The sequence below is a fragment of the Rhipicephalus sanguineus genome, unplaced genomic scaffold, assembly GCF_013339695.2.
Source record: "Rhipicephalus sanguineus isolate Rsan-2018 unplaced genomic scaffold, BIME_Rsan_1.4 Seq327, whole genome shotgun sequence".
Taxonomy (NCBI): Eukaryota; Metazoa; Arthropoda; class Arachnida; order Ixodida; family Ixodidae; genus Rhipicephalus; species Rhipicephalus sanguineus.
In genome coordinates, this window is record NW_023615022.1 from 21,297 (window position 1) to 28,435 (window position 7,139).

Genomic DNA, 7,139 nt, shown 5'->3' on the forward strand with positions numbered 1-7,139 from the left:
AACAGGCTGTGACTACTACGACGGCACAAGTCGTCGGGTTGTGGTAATTGACCGGCAGTTTGCTTTCGCGAGCGGCCGGCCGTCAAGCGACGAGCGCCGGCACTTAGCGCGGAGAAAATTATTTGCCGGCAGTTTTACTTATCCATGGTATAGCCTCCTCTGAAAACATGCTGTGACTACTACGACGGCACAAGTCGTCCGGTTGTGGTTTGACCGGCATTTGCGCTGTTACTTCGTTTAACTCAGTCAGAACCTGACGGTATATCCTCCACTTAGAATTCCCTGCGAACTTCGCAAGTGAACCGTTGCCTTTCATAGTGCACATTGGAGTGAAAAAAAAAAAAGGGGGGGGGGGGCGTCGTGTTTCAATTTTTTATTTCCATGTTGCCAAAATTAATGTCAGACATTTAGAGGTTACGAAAAATTCTGAAATGCACAATACTCACACGAAAGTTACATATTTTTGTTCTTTGGCTGCCTCTGATGACATATAGAAGGACTATGTATGATATCAGCAAAGGCGCTACTCAACATCTTGTGCGTTTCTATGAGATGAAAAAGTCCTTGGCCTGGGAATGTCACTGGAGCCAACATTTCGACAAACGGGCCTGCTTTGTCAGGGCAGCCTTGATGATAACAAGTCCACCTGTCGAAATGTTGGCTCCAGCAACATGCCTTTTCAAGGATTTTTTTAATCTCTGCAAGCTTTCATCTTATCCTGAATTTGTCTTTGAATGTCGACAACACACTCCTCACTTAGCTTTTTCTTTCTTGTTGCGCGGTACACAAAAAGTAATTTCAGACGTTATAAAAGGCAACACAAGTCTTAGTTTACACAATTTTAAGATGGAAAATATGCACATAAATGTTGTCAAAAGTCACCCGCAGTGGGAACATTGCGCAGTTTCTTCTTTGACTACCTCAAATCGGATGGAGGGGTATGATAATGGCAATTAGTAGAGGTCAAACTCTACACAAAAGGTAACGTCAGGTGATATAAAAACGTAGCACGTCTCAGTTTTAAACAATTTTAACATGGAAGATATGCACATAAATATTGTCAAAAGTCACCTGCAGTGGGAACATTGCGGTTTCTTCGTTGGCTACCTCAAATCAGATGGAGGGGTATGATAATGGCAATTAGTAGAGGTCAAACTCTACTCAAAAGGTAACGTCAGGTGATATAAAAAAGTAGCACGTCTCAGTTTTAAACAATTTTAACATGGAAGATATGCACATAAATATTGTCAGAAGTCACCTGCAGTGGGAACATTGCGGTTTCTTCTTTGGCTACCTCAAATCAGATGGAGGGGTATGATAATGGCAATTAGTAGAGGTCAAACTCTACACAAAAGGTAACGTCAGGTGATATAAAAACGTAGCACGTCTCAGTTTTAAACAATTTTAACATGGAAGATATGCACATAAATATTGTCAAAAGTCACCTGCAGTGGGAACATTGCGGTTTCTTCTTTGGCTACCTCAAATCAGATGGAGGGGTATGATAATGGCAATTAGTAGAGGTCAAACTCTACACAAAAGGTAACGTCAGGTGATATAAAAAAGTAGCACGTCTCAGTTTTAAACAATTTTAACATGGAAGATATGCACATAAATATTGTCAAAGGTCAAGATATGCACATAAATATTGTCAAAAAGTCACCCGCAGTGGGAACATTGCACAGTTTCTTCTTTGGCTACCTCAAATCAGATGGAGGGGTATGATACCAGCTACAGTGCCAGTCAAACCCTTCATTGTCTCCATGACATCTCTCACTTTTTTTGTTGTTGCATGGTACACAAAAGGTCACTTCAGGATGGCTTGCACATGATGTCATAGACGCAGCTTCTGAATGAACTGGCACTGCACGATGGTGGCTCTGATGACAAACAAGTTTCATCTATGTGAAAAGAACATGGCAGGAACATACATCTCTGTGTGCAAATAGCAAAAGTACATGCATGTGATGTCTTGATAACATTAATGTGGCATCGCAAACACCGCACCTACTTGCTGGTGCTCCAACATGGTGCTTTCAATGACATCAATGCAAGCCATCAATAACAAGTTACAAAGTTGTTTGTACAATGTTGACGTGAAAGCCAATGCACAATGTTGTTGTATATATTAGTCACACACACTTGGAACATTGCCACAGTTTCTTTTTTGGCTGCCTCTTCAACAATGTGCAAGGTGTATGGTACCAGCAGAGACACCAATCACAAAAAATAGAGTCAAACTTCTCAAGCTCTTCGTGACACTGTTCACATTCCCACTGGTGCATTGATATGTTTCACCTTCACTGTGCTCGTTATAGCGGGCCATGCATCACTGCTGAAAAAGGGCCTTACAAGGTTGATGTCCATGCACTCATCTAAAACACCACAGTTCAGCAAATCTGGCTTTGTTTCCACATCTTCTTCAAGAATTTTACCACTGAGGGCAGTGATGACACCTAAACAGTTGCGCTCAGAATATTAGGTGGTATCGTAATCGTCGGTGATTTTTTTCCCCTTTATTTCACCATGTTTGTCACCGACGTGACGGGACTCCGTCACACTATCTTGACATGTATCGGCAAATAATTGTCTCCGCGCTAGTCGCTTGACGGCCGGCCGCTCGCGAAAGCAAACTGCCGGTCAAACCACAACCGGACGACTTGTGCCGTCAGTCACAGCCTGTTTTAAGTAAAACTACCGGCAAATCTCGCTAAGTGCCGGCGCTCGTCGCTTGACGGCCGGCCGCTCGCGATAGCAAACTGCCGGTCACACACAACCGGACGACTTGTGCCGTCGTGACTACAGCCGGCCAATGAGGAGACACTGCCGGCCAAGTTCCGCTCGCGCAGTTCAGCCGGATGCCGGGCGAATATCCACTCCCAAAACTAAACGTCACGCTGTGAAGCTCTAGCCCTTCGTGGCCGAGAAGGGTTCGCTGCCGCAAAGTGGTTGATAAAACATTTACGGCATCGAAGGAACCTAAAGGAATCAGTCATCTCATGAGACTGTCCGAGACGTGTTAATATGAAAGCTTACAGGCGTATTTTCCATTTGTAATAATGGATATATCGAATTATTTCGCGATCCCCTTCGAATCCGATGGGTCCGACGGTCGTCAAGTGAGGTGAAACTTGAGGCACTCGAGAGTGTGCGTTGCGTTAAAATGTCTGTGTATGCCCTGCTTTATGTTACCTCGCGTGTGTTCGCTTGAATTTATACAGATTCTTAAGACTATCAGCAGCGCTAATAAATCCATCATCTGCGCATTTATTATTTGACCTGAAATGTAGCAGCTGGCGTTTGAAGTAGACATCCGAAGCGGCGCCTCGTCGCAATTTTGCAGCAAGTTGACACTATGCGATCACGCTGAATTCAGGCCACTGATTCATTGGTATCTTGTAATAATTTCTGTTGGCATAATTAAGTTTCTCCATGACACTATTCCAAGCTATTCCAAGAAGTTGCTTGGTCTGTTCTCTAATGCAGAGGGTTGCTGCTAATTCATTTGCCTGGCGGGTAGAAGAATTGAAGAAACCTTTGCTATGCATTGGTGCATTTATTAGACGTTTGGGTGCTCGTACGGTGACTGGAGACTGCGTGGGCGCCTTTTTTTGTAATTAAAGAAGACAAAGCATCAGGTAACGTATGTGGCAGTTACGATTTCCCTGCTGGTGGGCTTCGCTGCACAACGAATCACCGATGCACAGTACATGCTTTGTGGCATAACACAGCTGCAATGCCATAAAGCTGACTATAGTGAATCTGTCATCTTGTAGCACGTATATATAATGTAAATATATAGTGCATTGAATCCAAGGGGCAGTGCAAGCATGGCGTAAACAAGCAGGGTACGAGTCAAAATATGGGCGGCGTGCGCAGCACAGATTTCTTTGCGCTCCACAATGAAAGAATTGCTTTGTAAGTTTTACCGCTACACAGGGGTGTAATGCGACGAAAACTAAATGCCATGCTGTGAAGCTTGCTACCTGTGGCTGCAATTAGTTGCCGGAAAGAGTATCGCCAGGTTGTTTCAGACTGATCTGACGAGAAAATAAGCAATCTGCATCGCTGCGCCTAGTACACACATACTGTGCCCTAAGTAGGGAGGCCGGCTTCGGCATGACGCTCGTTCGCGTGGTGGCTCGGTCGCCACAAGCATTTGTTTAAAACAAGCAATAATATTGATTATTCGGTGACTATATCGCGGAATATTGGAGCTAAACGTTTTTCTAAGGCACCTTTTGGGAAAAGCTGGCTTTTCTGGAACCACGAGACAAGTTCCGATCATGTCTCAAACTTCGTCGTCCAAAAAGGACCAGCTTCGTAAACTAATGCGCTTGTTACGCTAGCAAGGTTAACACAAAAATGAAACCTAATGCACTGTGCGGCTATGCCTGCGCAGTGATCTCATTGAGCTGAAACAAAACTGATTCCCCCGCCTTGCGAACTGCGTGCCCCTTAGTCAAAAAGTGGCCCTTCTCAAAGAAAGCTGCAAGTATGCACCTTATTCGTGCGTCCATTAAATCAAGCCACCTGCATTTCCATGGTTAAATCGCATGATCAACGTCTCACACGCACGTAGAGCCAAGGGACTAGGCTAGGTACATCTCGCTTGGAATTTCCTAGGGACAGCACCAAAAAGTGGTCTGGCAACGCGGGCATGTTTTGGTGGGTTTTTAGTAGAGAGGCTAGACGAGCGTTTCTTTTCTCACAGACTCCATCCGGGTAACTTGAGATCTGGAGACTTTTCGTCCGCTTGCTCCTTGAAAATCCCTCTACGTCTGGGTACTACCTAGGCAACTGTTTATCCCTAAGAGACCGAGCCACTCGGCTACTTGTTGATGGCGCGTGTTAAACTTGTCTACGAATGCGAAGTGTGTGCGCGCGCGGATGGTGATCTGCGGCCGAGGTGTGTTTCTTTCCGTCCGTTCCAGTTTTTACACCCATCGAACGCTTCGAGATTGCCCCCTGCTTTAGTTAAAGGGCCTCGCAATTTCTGAAGGTGTCGATCTTGTAGACGACGAACTTTTTGCATGTGGGTACGCATTTGTACTTATAGTAGCGTAGCTGAAAGAGGCGGAGCGCACGTGTTGCGTCCGGGACGCGTGTTCACAGTGAATGCGCTGCGGGCTCAGCGATACTGTCTCCCCGAGTGACAATCCACGTATGCTGGCAAAGTGAGAGTCAAGTGCGCTCCGTGAGCGACACCCTGGACGGTACTTTAGCAACTGTTAATCGTTACGTCTGGGCGTAACGCTAGACACCGCCTTTACATCGCGTTTGAGCCCTATGGGTATTAAATTTATGAACAGCGATGGCCGCCTTCTTCAGCTTGAGTAAAAGACCCAATCATGATCAAGAAATTCGATGTGGATCAGGCCCGATTGTGATCAAAAGGGGTTGTGTGACACCGGTATTATGTTTTTCACCGCTTGTCTGAAAAGGCTGAGTGAGGAAATCGGTGTCATATTCTCAAAACGCTGCCTAATGCATCCAGCAAAGCTGCTATTGCCGTGGCAGTGAAAACATGCCAGCTAGACATGTATTCAAATGTGCATGGTCATTCTTTTAGAACTGACCTGTTTCATTGGGCTGTAGTTTTCCTGCAAATTATTCGATTTTAATGCAGCTTACAGTCAAAGATTCAGGAAGGATGAAAATTTACTGGCTCGTCCCATTTTTTTATGCGCAATGCAAAAGAAAAAGAATAAGTAAGAAATAGGGAAAAGTGCGAAAAAACTGAATGTCGTGCTGCATGCCACACACAACTCGTAAAGGTTTGTAAAAGTTATAAATCACTTGCCCTACCGCAGGTGTTGAAATGACCACCCTGCATGATCACACACTTTTTGATGCATTTATTAGCATGCACAAATTTTAATGGACAAGTGGCATCGGTATTGCAAATTATTTGACACCATGATGCTGTCACCACATGCTCTAACTAGGACTTTTATATTTTTCATATTAGTGTAACATAAAAGTTGCCCATGCAGACTTGCAGGGAGTACTGAAAAACCCAAACGACATTACAGACAAGCACAAGCAAGGTTTGGGGCTTTGCGTAGGCAGAGTTGCTTTGGGGAACGCAACATATAAATCTGCAAGAATTGGGCACAAACCCAACAGCCAGTATCAAGCATGCTCTTTACCTTTCCAGTGAGTTCGTAAAAACTTGCTTCGCAATAGGTAAGCAGATATCAACACATCACAAAATGGAGTAGAAGTTTTGTTTTATCTGTTACTGCAGGCCTTGAGCCCAGAACAGCAGGGCAAATGAACAGAAGTAGTTATATATGATACTTAAGTTCCTGTGTAGTAACACCCTATTTCAAGTATCATGAATTGCCAACTCACCCAATCAGCCATTCTGTTAGGTATATGTGGATGTGTGTGCATGTGTGTTGTGTGTGTGTAAATAAGTAATGAACATAGAAAAAAAATAGTTGGTTTAATAAACACATGAAGCACAAGGCTAACGAATACACAATAAGAATAAACAATGATCAATAAAAACATTCACATGCACCAACATCATAAACAAATGTACGACATGGAACCATACAGGTGTATTACAGTTCAAGATTCATAGTTCTCATTCTCTTTGTGGACTGGTGGTAGTTCGTCCCAGTCATTTGATTGTTGAAAAAAAAAGTGTTTAAATGTCTTAGTGATCTCATTCATCTGATAGCTACAGGGTATAGATATGTAAAATGCAGCGATCATAGGCTAGTGAGTGCAATCCTTGCCCCCAGTTTGAAGAACACACACAAAAAAATAACCACTAATGCACAGGCCAACCCAGGTATAGCCAGGAAAAAAACAGAATACTTTAGAATTCCCCTAGAAAACAAATACGACACCTTAGAACAAGAAGAAACAAAAGACATAGAGGAAACCACAACTAGACCGATTTCTGAATCTGTAGTCGAAGTAAGAGGTAAAGCATCAATGCAAGAAGTAAGCAACATCTCTTGAACCACAAAAGACTGGATAAAGAAACAACAGATAAGTGGGTGGGCATAGATAAATAGAATTTGCTTAGCTATTAAAGCTATCAATAAATATAAGCCCAGTGACATATGGAATTATGATATCAAAGAGCAGTGAAAAAGGTGATGACATCAAAACAGCTACCA

At 43.6% G+C, this 7,139-nt stretch overlaps 1 long non-coding RNA gene across 1 annotated transcript; it reads right to left on the bottom strand.

Annotated features, from left to right (window-relative positions):
- Positions 1 to 178: 178 nt before the first annotated feature.
- Positions 179 to 1,875, bottom strand: LOC125756624 (uncharacterized). Its single transcript, XR_007414644.1, has 3 exons — positions 1,664 to 1,875; positions 1,295 to 1,445; positions 179 to 920 (listed from the first exon to the last, which is right to left on the bottom strand). It is a non-coding gene; the product is annotated as an uncharacterized LOC125756624 (long non-coding RNA).
- Between the last annotated feature and the right edge of the window lie 5,264 nt (positions 1,876 to 7,139).